Genomic DNA, 13,488 nt, shown 5'->3' with positions numbered 1-13,488 from the left:
TTGAATATGTGCTTATAAATATGAAAATACAGCACTTATATCAGCAGGCAGCCGTATGCCTTAAGGCCCATTTAAGGCTGGTCTATTTTGGTGCAGAAAGAATGGACTAGTTACAATTATGATGTTTTGTTGGACTGCTCAATTTGAGGTTTGTAACTGTAACAAAGAGTTACTGTTGTGTTAATTGACTTGAATTTTATATTGTTTTATTTATTTTGCTGTTGGATTGCTAAATGTAGATTGCATTCCATTCCTTTTACTTGAGTGGAACAAGCTCTTGCATTAATTTTATTTTGGAAAGACTTTATATCAGACTGTAAAACACAGATTACCAGTTAAGACTGGGCTATTTTTTGTTGGCCCTACAGTGTATGACAAGTTTCAAAATGTTACTTTCAGTAATTCCGTTGTTATATTTATTGAGTAATAAAACAATAACAGTTAGATCAATTTAAAAAATAATTGATAGATTAACCCGATTAATTGAAAAAATAATCAATAGATTAACTGATAAAAAAATAATTGTTGGGTGCAGCCCTAATCTGTTTCAGCCCTCTGACTCTGGCTGCATTCCTAAATCCAATCTGACGCTCAACACTAAAATCAGAAGAGCTGTTTTTTTAAGCCATGGAGTGTTCTGTTTCTCCAAGACAAGAACTAAGTCTAGCTCTACTCCTTGGTTTAATGCTGAGGTCACTACATTATTTTATGCCAGAAACAAAGCTTGGACCCTGGCTGGGTGTGCCAAAGACTCTGGTCACTGACTGATATTCTGGCAATTAAAGAATAAGTGCACTGCTGCAGTCAGAAAAGTCAAAACTTACTATCATCTACATTCACAAATTCCTCTTTTAACCCAAGTAAATTCTGGAAAATTTTCAAATGTATCTCTCATACTTCCTGCAATTCCCTAACCACCTATGTTTTTACTGGTCCTTCTCAGATAACTGACAGCTATAAGATCTGCACTGCATTTAACAACCATTTTGCTACATCCTCTCAGTTATTTGAACTTAACCCAAGCAGTTGTGGGGAGGAACTTCAATCCTTTATCCCCAGTCTCTAGTTTAAAGGTAGCTAATGCTTTACACAGTATTGATACATGGAAATCAACAGGTGATGACAAACTGACAAACCATCTGCTCTGAAATCATCGGCACATTTAATTTCTGAATATATAGCTTATGTCTTCAATCTTACCATTATTTCACATATCATTCCCATAACCTGCTGCTGCTTATTTTCTTCCACTCCATATGGGTGGAAGTAAATCCAATTTGAACAATTCTCATCCAATATGAAAACTATCTTGTCTAGCAAAAACACTTGTTAACAAACAGCTAAAATTATTTTTATCCATTTACTCTATACTAACCCCATATCAGTCTGGTTTCAGGCCCAGTCATATACTACTTCTGCGACCACTCTAGTAATTAACAATATAGTTTCTGCTTTAGATAACAAAAAACACGGTGCAGCTCTATTCATTAATCTCAAGAAGGCCTTTGACACAGTTGACCACACTCTCCAGTTACAAACAATCTCTTCTATAGGTTTTGACCATATCAGCTTTCTGTGGTTTAAGAATTATCTATCTGCAGTGCGTCAGTATATGTAATTACCAGTCCTCTTTTCTCCCTATAACAAGGGTTATCCCTCAGGGTTCTTTCCTTGGACCGTCCCTTTTCACCATTTACATAAACAATATTTCCTCTTCATTGCACAATTGCAAATTCTGTTTTTATGCAGATGATACTGTTCTTTATTCATGCGCAGATTCCATTCATGAGGCCACCCTAAATCTGCAACTGTCATTTAACCTCCTACAAACACATCTCCAAACTGGTTCTGGACTATACAAAGACCAAATGGATCCTGTTTACAAACACAAGTAATACTGACATTGGACACATTGATATCCATTCTGCTGACAATTCCATAATTGAAAGAGTGCAACATTATACATATCTTGGCATTTTAAGTGATGAGAAACATACTTTTACATTCCACGTTGACATTCCAGTTGAGGGCAAAATTATGCTTTCTTTTTAGGAACAAATCCTGCTTTCCATCATACACCAGAAAAATAATTGTTGAAGCTGTTTTCCTCTCTGCTTTGGACTTTGGTGATGTTGTTTATGGGCAGTTTATCATTCAGCCTTACGATTCTTCACTGGTGATACCTATGGGACACACCACTGTCTTCTTTATAAAAAAAAAAAAAAACTGGCCTGCCTGCTCTTACTGTGAGGAGGGACCAGCATTTATTTTTATTTATTTACAAAGCTGTTCTGCAAAAGCTCCCCTCATATCTTTCAACCATGTTATCATGAAGTGGTGCTAGCTTTTGTACCTGTTCACAGTTGTTGCTCACCCTGCAAGTGTCAAAAATTCGCACTGAGCTAGGAAGAACAGCCTTTTCCTGCTATGCCTCATACTTGGAATACTCTTCAGCAAAATTGTAAGCTGTCCTCATTGATAACACCGAGGGAATTCCAAGGTTTAATTCTGGATCTCCTTGATTGCGACTCATTGTTTTTAGATTTGTTTGTGTTTTTATGTTCTGCTTGTTTGTTTTTTATTTCTGCCCATATATATTTTGAAAGCCTTGTATTTTTCTGTTTTGATTATTGTTTGTTATATGTACTTCAGCACTGATGAAAATGAGGGATTAAATATATAAATGATGATGATGATGATGATGATGATGATGATGATGAATTAAAGGCCGTATTCCGTTCGTCTCCCTCTTTATGCGGATGAAATGGTAGGCATTCCATAAATCCAGTTTGCTGAAGATTTGGGCGTGACAGAGGGGCTCGAAGGAGGGTTCTATGAGAGGTAGGGGCTACTTATTTTTTACCGTGATGTTGTTGAGTCAGCGAAAATCAATACAGGGGTGCAGAGAGGAGTCTTTCTTGGTGACAAAGAAAAATCCAGCACCTAAGGGGGAGGAGGAGGGGACCGGCATTCAGGGAATCCTGAATACCTGATAAGTTGGATGGTCTCGTGATGATTACCGGAGATATTGAGGGAAATGGGAGAGGTGTGGTGAGTCACAGAGGCAATTAATGTACCATCAAGGGCAGTGACCTTGTAACGGGTGGTTGTAGGACCCAGATGCAGTACACCAAAACGCTCGTTCAGTTGGTAATAACTTTTATTAAAACCAACACAGTTAATGCTCAGCTTATAGGCAAAGAGTTCGTTCTTCGGGCAGGAAGCCCTAGCAAAGTCTCTGGGTATCACACGAAGCGAAGAAACGAAGCTTGTACCCACAGTGGCTGGTGAGGAGGAAACCCCGTAGCTCCACGAGCCGTCTCCACGTGCTGGAACGCCGACTGGGATCGAGCAGGGGCATGGTCTGGGACAGGCAGGGGTTCGGTAACCAGGAAGTCCGTCCGCGGATGTAACAGCACCGACAGGGATCAGGCAGAAGGAGCGTCTTAGCCGAGCGAAGGAGTCTTTACCAGTAGAGCCGTCAGATTTCCGGAACGCCGAAACTGAACACGTGGTCGAGGACGAAGAGCAGGTAGGTTCACGGGGAGTCAGGCGAGGAGAGCAGGTCAGGAACAGGCAGAGTCGGCAACGGGAGATCTGATAGAGAAACGCTGGAAAGACATGCATAGTGCAGAGGAACAATCTGGCAATGAGTGAGTGAACTGGAGTGTCTTAAATACTGCACTGATTGGAGATGAGCTGCAGCTGAGGGGAGAGCAGGCTGCAGCAGTGGGCGTGGTTCGGTAGAGCAGAGCAGAGGGAGGGTGAGTGGAAAAGTACTGGCAGCAGGTAAGGAGGAGAAACAGCAGGTCCATGACAGACCTTCTTAGGGGTAGCTCAGGGCTCGAGGGGGAGATCGAATTTCTTAACCATAGTACAATCAACAAAATTATCATCGGCCCCAGAGTCAATCAGAACGTGTATAGGGATGGGGCCGTTACCATGTGTAAAACTAGCAGGAAGGGAGATACGGAAAGGAAAGCTAGGGGGAATGGTTGTTTGTCTCACCAATGCTCTCTCTTCTACCGATGAGCTCGGTCTTTTGGCAATGAGGAACAGTTAGCCATGTAGTGTCCAGCAAGACCACAGTAGATACAAAGATCATTCAGAGACCGGCATTGGCGCTCTGCAGGGAGAAGTCGGGTGCTGCCAAGCTGCATAGGCGCCTCCAGTGCAACAGGGGGCGCTGGAAGCTGGAATGAGGACTGAGAGGGGCGGGGAACAGTGGGGGGAGTGTGAGCATTAAGGGAAGGGGCTGACCTATGGGGTCTCCCTACTCTATCCCTGTTTCTCTCCCTACAGCGATTATCAATTTTGATGGCGAGGGGAATCAAATTTTCTAATGATGTAGGTTCATCACTGGAAGCCAACCCGTCCTTCAATTCCTCTGACAATCCCCTCAGAAAAACCCCCATAAGAGCTGGCTCATCCCACCCACTCTCAGCGGTCAAAATTCGAAAGTCAATGGAAAAAGCTGTTGCTGAATTATCCCCCTGGCATAAAGAAAACAGACGACTGGTGGCTTCCCTACCCTCAATGGAGTGGTCAAAAACCATGCGGAGCTCGGTAGAGAACTCAGAGAAAGACAGCAAAGCCGAGGAATCCTTCTCCCACAGTGCAGGAGCCAACTGGGTGGATTTTCCCCAGAGTAAATTCATTACGTAGGCAAGCTGTGGTTTATCATAGGGGTTACTCACGGAGTAGGATTCAGTGGGATTTGCAGCGTGGAGGGTCAGTTGGTCAAGCTGTGCAGTAATGTGGGTGATGTGACCACTCAAACTTTGCAGGGACTCCTTGACTCCAAGAAACATTGCGTCGTGATGACCGATGAGAGCTCCTTGGCTTGAGAGGGCGTTTTTGATGCTGGGTCCATTCTTGGTCAGATTGTCAAGTCAAGTCAAGTCAAGTCAATTTTATTTATATAGCCCATTATCACAAAACATGGTTTGCCTCAGAGGGCTTTACAGTGTACAAACAGACATGCATGATTTTCAGATGGTGGGAGTAAGAGAAGGAAAAGGAGCTCAGCGTATCATAGGAAGTCCCCCGGCAGATTAAACCTATGTCAGCCTAACTATGGGCTGGTCCAGGCAACCTGAGCCAGCACTAATTATAAGCTTTATCAAAGAGGAAGGTCTTAAGTCTACCCTTAAAAGTGGAAATGGTGTCTGCCTCCCCAACTGAAACTGGAAGATGGTTCCATAGGAGAGGAGCGTGGTAGCTGAAGGCTCTGGTTCCTATCCTACTTTTGGAAACTTTGGGAACCACAAGTAACCCTGCATTTTCAGAGCGCAGTGATCTTGAGGGTTGGTAAGGAACTATGAGCTGCGACAGATAGGATGGAGCCTGACCATTTAGAGCTTTGTAAGTAAGGAGGAGGATTTTAAATTCAATCCCGGATTTCACAGGGAGCCAGTGCAAAGAAGCTAAAACAGGAGAAATATGATCCCTTTTCTTGGTTACCGTTAGAACACGAGCAGCAGCGCTCTGCACCAGTTGGAGAGACCTAAGGAATTTATTGGGGCAACCGAATAATAGGGAGTTACAGTAATCCAGCCTAGAGGTGACAAATGCATGTACTAATTTTTCAGCATCTGCTTACGACAGGATATGTCTAATTTTTGCAATATTACGCAAGTGAAAGAAAGCCTTCCATGAAGTTTGTTTTATATGGGAGGCAAAAGATAAATCTTGATCAAATAAAACTCTGAGGTTCCTAACAGTTGTGCTAGAGGCCAAGGTAATGCCATCTAGAGAAATTACATCGTTAGAAAAGGAGTTTCTGAGGTGTTTGGGGCCAAGAACAATAACTTCAGTTTTATCTGAATTCAACATCAAGAAATTACTGCTCATCCAGGCTTTTACGTCCTTAAGACATGTTTGAAGTCTAGATAGCTGATCAGTTTCATCTGGTTTCATAGATAGATATAACTGCGTTTCGTCAGCATAACAATGGAAATTTATAGAGTGTTTTCTAATTATGTTGCCTAGAGGAAGCATATATAAAGTGAAAAGGATTGGTCCAAGCACAGAACCCTGTGGCACTCCAAAGCAGACCTTAGTATGCGTGGAAGATTAATCATTGATGTGAACAAATTGGGAACGATCTGATAAGTATGATTTAAACCAGGCTAGTGACATTCCTTTAAGGCCAATTAAGTTTTCCAGTCTGTGCAGTAAGATTTGATGGTCAATGGTGTCGAATGCGGCACTGAGATCTAATAGGATTAAAACAGAGACCAGACCTGTATCAGAAGCAATCAATAATTTGTTATTAATTTTTTCTAGTGCTGTCTCTGAACTATGATGAACTCTGAAGCCTGACTGAAAGTCCTCGGATAAACTATTATCTTGGAGAAAGTCAAAGAGTTGATGAGCTACCACTCTCTCAAGGATTTTACAAATAAAGGGGAGATTAGATATCAGTCTATAGTTAGCTAAAATCTCAGGATCGAGAGTGGGCTTTTTTAGAAGGGGTTTAATGACAGTTACTTTAAAGGACTGTGGTACATAGCCTGTTAATAAAGACGCATTGATTATATCCAATGAAGAGTTGTCTAATGTCTAAGGGCAAAACTACCTTAGGTAGCCTAGTTGGGATGGGGTCTAGTAGGCATGTTGAAGGCTTAGATGCAGAAATGAAAGTGGAGAGTCGGCAAAGTTCAATGGGGGAGAAACGGTCCAAATAAATTTTAGGCCTTGCTGCCATATCCAGACTACCTGTTTCCGGGGTCAGGTCAGTTAAGGGCAAGAGGTGATGGATTTTATCTCAAATAGTTATAATTTTATCATTTAAGAAACTCATAAAGTTGTCACTGCTTAGGGCCGCAGGAATACAAGGCTCTATGGAGCTGTGACTCTGAGTCAGCCTGGCTACAGTGTTGAAAAGAAACCTGGGATTATTTTTATTTTCCTCAATTAATGATGAGTAATAGTTTGCCCTGGCATGGTGGAGGGCCTTCTTATACATTTTAGGACTATCCAGCCAGACTAAACGGGACTCTTCCAGGTTGGTTGAATGCCAATTTCTTTTAAAATTTTTGCAATGTTTTTGTCAATTTGTGGATCAGGGGGTTAAACAATGGAGCTAATTTTCTTTGTTTCATTATTTTCTTCTTGAAGGGTGCAACAGAATCGAGAGGTGATCGCAGTGAGCCAGTAGCATTATCAACGAGACAATCAATTTGGAATGTTAATTTAACTTAAGTTAGTAAGAGTATTTTCAGTCACTGTGAGACATGGTAATGAGGTCAATGCAGAAGGAATCAGTTTCTTAAATTTAACCACTGCTGAAACTGATAGACATCTAAAATAGTAACTCTTCCTGAGAGGCATGTAGTTGAGTAATAACAAATTTAAAGTTATTAAATAACGGTCTGACAGAGCGGGATTCTCTGGGAAGATTAATAAATCTTCAATATCGATGCCGTATGCTAGGACTAGATCGAGGGTGTGGTTGTAGCGGTGAGTGGGTTTATGTACACACTGACTGAAGCCAATTGAATCCAAAAGTGTGGAGAAAGCAGAACTAAGGCTATCATTATTAATATCCATGTGAATGTTAAAATCTCCTACAATAATAATTTTGTCTGATTTAAGCACTAAACTTGATATAAGCTCAGAGAAATCAGATAGAAATTCAGAGTATGGGCCGGGGCGCAGTACACTATAACAGTTAGAATAGGCTGAGTTTTCCAGGATGGGTGAGAAAGATTAAGAAAAAGGCTTTCAAATGAAATATAGTTTAGCTTAGCCTTAATGTGAATTGCTAAGCTTGAATCAAAAATAGCAGCGACTCCCCCTCCTTGGCCAGTGTCCCGCGCAACGTGACTATTTATATGACCAGGAGGAGTGGATTCATTCAGGCTAACGTACTCATCAGGACAAAGCCAGGTCTCAGTAAAGCAGAGTAAATCAATATGGTTATCAAATACTATATTAGTGACTAAAAGGGCCTTGTTTGATAGGGATCTAACATTCAAGAGGCCACATTTAATTCTCCTTTTATGATGCTGTTTGATGATGAGATTTTCTTGTACAACTCCCCTTCTGTTTATTTTAGATTTAAACAAATGAAGTGGTCGGGGGACAGACACTGTTTTTTTTAACATTTACATTTACATTATGGGTGTGTGACTGTGCTAGAAGCTCAGAGAAGCTCGTAAGACAGTGACTCTGCACCCTGGTCCCAACTCTGGTTTGTCATGGCTTTGGGCCTCTAATAAACTTGGCCAGATTCCTAGAGAGGAGAGCGGCTCCATCCAGAGTGAAATGGATGCCATCCCTCCGGATAAGACCAGGTTTAGACTGGGCAGTGAGGCACTGGAGCTCGGAGGTGGTAGAAACTGGAAGCAGGAAGGCACAAAAAACACAATGAGCATGAACACCAGAGATAACAAGAATCGCAAAAATTAACAAGACATAATCTCATGAGAGAGATGGTCAATCTACCAGGTAGGAGTGGAAACAATCTCACACCGAAGTCGGGTGAGGCTGAAGCTTAAATGCAGTGAAGGAGGTGATTACTGATGAGGCGCAGGTGAGGGTGTGTGCTCTGAGCTCCAGTACCCTGGAAGCCACGCCCAGCCCCTGCAACACAGAAGACACAGACAACAAACACCAAGCATGCACACAACACAGCCACACAAGCACTCCAAAAGCAGCAACCACCACACTTGTAACAGAATTGCCGTTGTGCCACCTATGAACTTTTTGTTGTTGTTGTTGATGATGTTGTACTCAAGTTTTTGGGTTTTTAAAAGGCATTTTAGTGGAATAAGAATAAACAAACAACAAAACAACAAAAAACAACAACAGCAAACATTCAGCAGTCAAAGGGTCAGATCAATTGATTTATATATTTGATGTGTCCATTGATCATTTCATTTTCAAAACTGATTTTTCAAATATCATTTATGATTTTTCTGTTGCTATGTATTTTTAAATGGTCATCTTTTAAATGGTTATCTAGCTTTTATTAAAAAAAACTGAAGAATTCTCTTAAAAATTCATCAAAGTGAAACAATGTATATGATAATCTCACCTTCGATAATATTGAAGTTGAAAAGTAAAATAAAAGGTAAAATACCATAATCTTCTGTGATTAAAATGTTACATTAAAGAAGAGTATAAAGTAAATCTTGTTGAAATAATACTTAATAAAATGACAGAATGTTATATCAACATCAATAACAACAAGAATACAGTTCTCTCTCTCTCTCTCTCTCTCTCTCTCTCTCGCTTTTAAAACAGGTACATTTCTTGCAGTTTTTGGGATATCTCTTGCCAAGTTGCTCATTTTCTTTTTAACCATGTTTTCAAAAGAAATAAAACCCATTTGTTTAGGTTTCAAAGGTTTAAATGCAAGTGAAAGGCATCTAAATGCAGCACAAGAACACTGATATCATTCCAGATTTCAAACAGTTAAAGCACTTTCACACTGCAAGTCACATTCACCCATTCACACACACATTCACACATTGTTGGCAGAGGCTTTAAAAAGAAGGTGCCACCTGCTACTTAGGTTTTTGAAACACTCAAATGCACTCACACATCAATTGAACAGCCATCAAAGCAATGTGGGGTTCAATATCTTGCTTAGCGATACTTTAACATGTTGACTAAAAGCTGCGGCTCAAACCACTGACCTTCTAATTAGTGGACTTGCTGTATTTCCTGAGTCACAGCCACCCACAAGTGGATCAAATGTTTTGGACGTCCCATCCTAAGTTGTTCTGTTTCAAGTTTTAACATGAAACTATTTTTATATCACTTTATTTACTTTATGTATACTGTGTCCCCTAAATGTAATCATGTTAAATTTATTGAAAAAAGACAGTGGTTCATTTCCAACTCTGTGCTTCAGAGAAAGTCTGTATTTACCCACATGACAATTGACTTATTTTTTGCGTTCTTATATTTTATTAAAGTGATTTCGCTAGCTGTTACATGAATGCTGCCACAGTGTAATACATGAAATGTTTGTTTGTTTGTTTGTTTTTTACCTTTATTGAACAGGGTGGCAGCAGAATTTTCAGGGACAATTTTCAGAGCTCATAAAACTGAAACTGCCTGCATTGTTGAATTACAGTGAAGGTAAGTGAGGAATTAACTTCTAAGTTATTGAGGGGGAACTGATCTTGAGCACACATTTGTTCATGTGATCATTTCCTTAAAGGCCTACCCTCCCCCTTGAGTCAATCAGTATATCTTCTTGTAGCTGAAAGTTGTACAATTTGATAAAACGTTAAACTGTGTGTAGTGGATGATGAGGAAAACTCTTGATAAGAAGATGCTTTTGTTACACACATCTGCACATCTCCAGACAGTAAGAGAGGAAAACACTGACTGATTTTCGTATTCAAAGTAAAATGCCCTTTGAAATGTTATGTGGTGACCTCATACCTGCAGAACTGAAACTTTTCTTACTTGCCGAATTTGAGGCCAAACTCACATGCTGTGCCTGTGTGTGTTTGTGTGTGTGTGGAGGGGTGTGAGCTTTCGAAACCATCTGCCAGCAGCGTGCTAGACACTGAATGGAGAAACTCTTAATACAGACTTCTTCTTCTACATCTCCTTTATCTGTATCTTAATTATCCTTCCTTTTCACTGTTGTGTGCAGATGCTATATTGTTCTGTTAACATGTGAACTGTGATTTTCTAATTATAGGTTTTGTTGATAGACCTTTGGTCATATTAAGTACTTTCATACTTTGGTATATTTTGATGCTAGTACTTGTATACCTTTACTCAAATAGGATCTTCAGTAACCTTTAGTTATATCAAAGTATTTTGACACTGTGGTATTACACCTACTTACATATTCGTTATGTTTGTTAAACGTGGTTACTACTGTTTTACATAGTTAATGATCTGCCAGAGAATTATTTGGTTTTCTCATAAGTGTTTGGTATTGGTCAGCAGAGGAGAGTGTCATGGTTTTAAATATTGAAGATTTGAAGGCTTGTATGAACCTTATCGACACTTTAAGAAGAAATTAGATCTAGACAGTTAAAACAGTAGAAGTGATTAAAGATAGGAGTGTATTTTTCCTGCTTTGATGGTCAAGCACCACACCCTTTTGCCAGTTAGTTATAACCCCTGTAAAGTTGAAGAACCTTGGCTGTTTTCTTTGGGGCTTTTTGGCTTTTGGCTTTCTGAGCTTTTGCACCCCCCCCCCCGCCCCCCCTCAAGGGAGGTGGTGGGGGACACGCCTGCTTGTGCTGCAGCCCTGAGCTGCTGTGAGCTGCTGTTAATCCACCTTGAAAAAGAGAACTTTTAGAACTTTTTTCACTTTGTATTGTGGCTTCATTTATTAGTTTGTTGTTCATTCAGTCATTTATTTACTTGGTGTCTTTACTGTCTTCATTGTTTCATCATTTGTTTCTGCTTATTTGTAAAGTCATTCATTTGTAGTCTTTTAGAAGTAGTTTTGCTGTGTAGTGAGTAGTTTAATAAACCTTTCGTTTATAAAGACACTTGATCTTGTGATGTGTGTGTGTATAATGCCGAGTCCCTGTACACCTGGAAAAAGGACTTAGTAGCAACCTTCCCAAATTATGAGACTAGATCAGTTAATAAAGCAAAATGGGCCGTCAACCTTGCTATCTTAATGGGTGGTGTTTCAAGGTTTTTAAACTCTAATTTTTAATGTAAACTTAATGTTTAATGTTTCTGAGTTGTAATTGTGCATTATAAGTTATAGTTATGTATTTTAGTATTGATTTATTAATTAATAATGATTTAAATTAATTGGTAATTATTTAATGAACCCCAAATTTAAACCGCTATATGTGGCATGAATATATGTTGCCCAGGAAAAATCACAAATATTTGGAGTTGATGTAATAAGCCATACCATGGAGCTTTTGATCTGAATTATTCCAGCGTAAGCTTGCAGTGAAGTGTTTAAACAGAATATGCGGTTCTGTTATTCACTGTGTAAAAGTTTTACTCCATAATTGAAAACATAGAAATACAAATGTCAGTAATGGCAAAATAAAAAGATATAGTCAAAGGTGTAGTAACATCAAAGATTATACCACAATATTGGCTTTAAAACATTATTTATTCTCCAAACTGTGATTCTTCTCCAGTTTATGTGGTGCTTTGTCACAATGAGGTAACACATGCATGTTTTTGTGACTTTTCAATTGTCTTTTTTTTGTTGTAGTAATGTGTATAAAAATAAGCCCCCAATAAAAAAACTGTCAGATATTTAAAATGAATGAAAGCAAAACAACTTGCCACAGCTCTGACTCTAAGGGGCTAGAGAGAAACCTTGGTGGCATTGACTGTCTAGCAGCCATTGTCTGTCCAGCTTCCACCCTCTCGGAGCCTCAGGGGTGATTTGTCAACTAAAAGACCATTAATCACTGAATGGGAGGGCGGGGGAGTGGTGTTTAGAGGCAGAGCATGACCACCCATCCATCTATACCAAGACCCAGACACCACACACAGACCCTGAGGCGTAAGTTCAAGGCCGAGGTGGAGAACCAACCCTCAGGTGGATACAAAGTTAGTAGCAAGCAGATCAGAGCTCAAAGCTACACAGCAAGGACCTGTGTCCCCCAAGCTAAAAAATCTAGAGGACCAGTGGTCTGTCAAACACTTGAAACACAAGTTTAGGCTTCCAAAACTATTATTAAACATTTATCTGTAAATCTATTGATCTAACTTAATTCTATCTTTTGATTAATCTATCTGTCCTCATTAAGTCCAAATTAATTGAATTTCAACAGGGTTTCCCCCCACATTGGAAACCCAGCCTCCTGCTTCCTAGACATACACAAGAGTGTGGTCAAGAACAGCTCCAACTGGATTTTTGGAGGGAGCAGCAGAGGAACTACACACCCTAGAAAATCAACCAAACACTTGTGGTGAAGGTGAGCAATTTCAGGTACCTAGGGTCCACATCACTGAGAATCTGATAATGTCCACACAAAAGATATGTTGGAACATATCTCCTTAGACAGCTTAGTCAATTCAAAGTCTCAGGACTGGAGTGCAGGAGTGTCAGGACTTGTCTTGAGGCTCAATCTAGGAGTCAATACCTGGCCACCAGACATAACTCAGAGCCAAACTTCTCATCCTCACTACACCTGGGTGTGCTTTGAGAAACTCAGAACTTGAAACTGGGAGGGCAGAGGCTCATCCCCAATCTTTCATAGTTGGGAACCAACCAGTAGTGACCATCACAAGGACACGAGACAAACTGGGGTCAGACATGGTTTCACATCTGATCTTAGTGCTGTTGATTGTTAGTGTGTCCAGCTGGGATGCATCAAACAAATCCAAAGTGTCCTGCTCCTAATGCTGTGAGGAAGTGTTATCAGAGAAAACACATCTACATTAGCGTGTGATATTGCCTTGCAGCACTCAGTGAAATGTGTCATGTCCTGACAGGAGTGGCCAATGTTTCATTTCATTTTTCATTCAGTGAGCAGTGCAAACTTGTTACCATGGATTTACCCGTGCATACTCGTAAGA

The sequence above is a fragment of the Plectropomus leopardus genome, chromosome 21 (genome assembly GCF_026936395.1).
Source record: "Plectropomus leopardus strain MGB_pleo_1.0 chromosome 21, ASM2693639v1, whole genome shotgun sequence".
Taxonomy (NCBI): domain Eukaryota; kingdom Metazoa; phylum Chordata; class Actinopteri; order Perciformes; family Serranidae; genus Plectropomus; species Plectropomus leopardus.
This window is presented reverse-complemented; position numbering follows the sequence as displayed.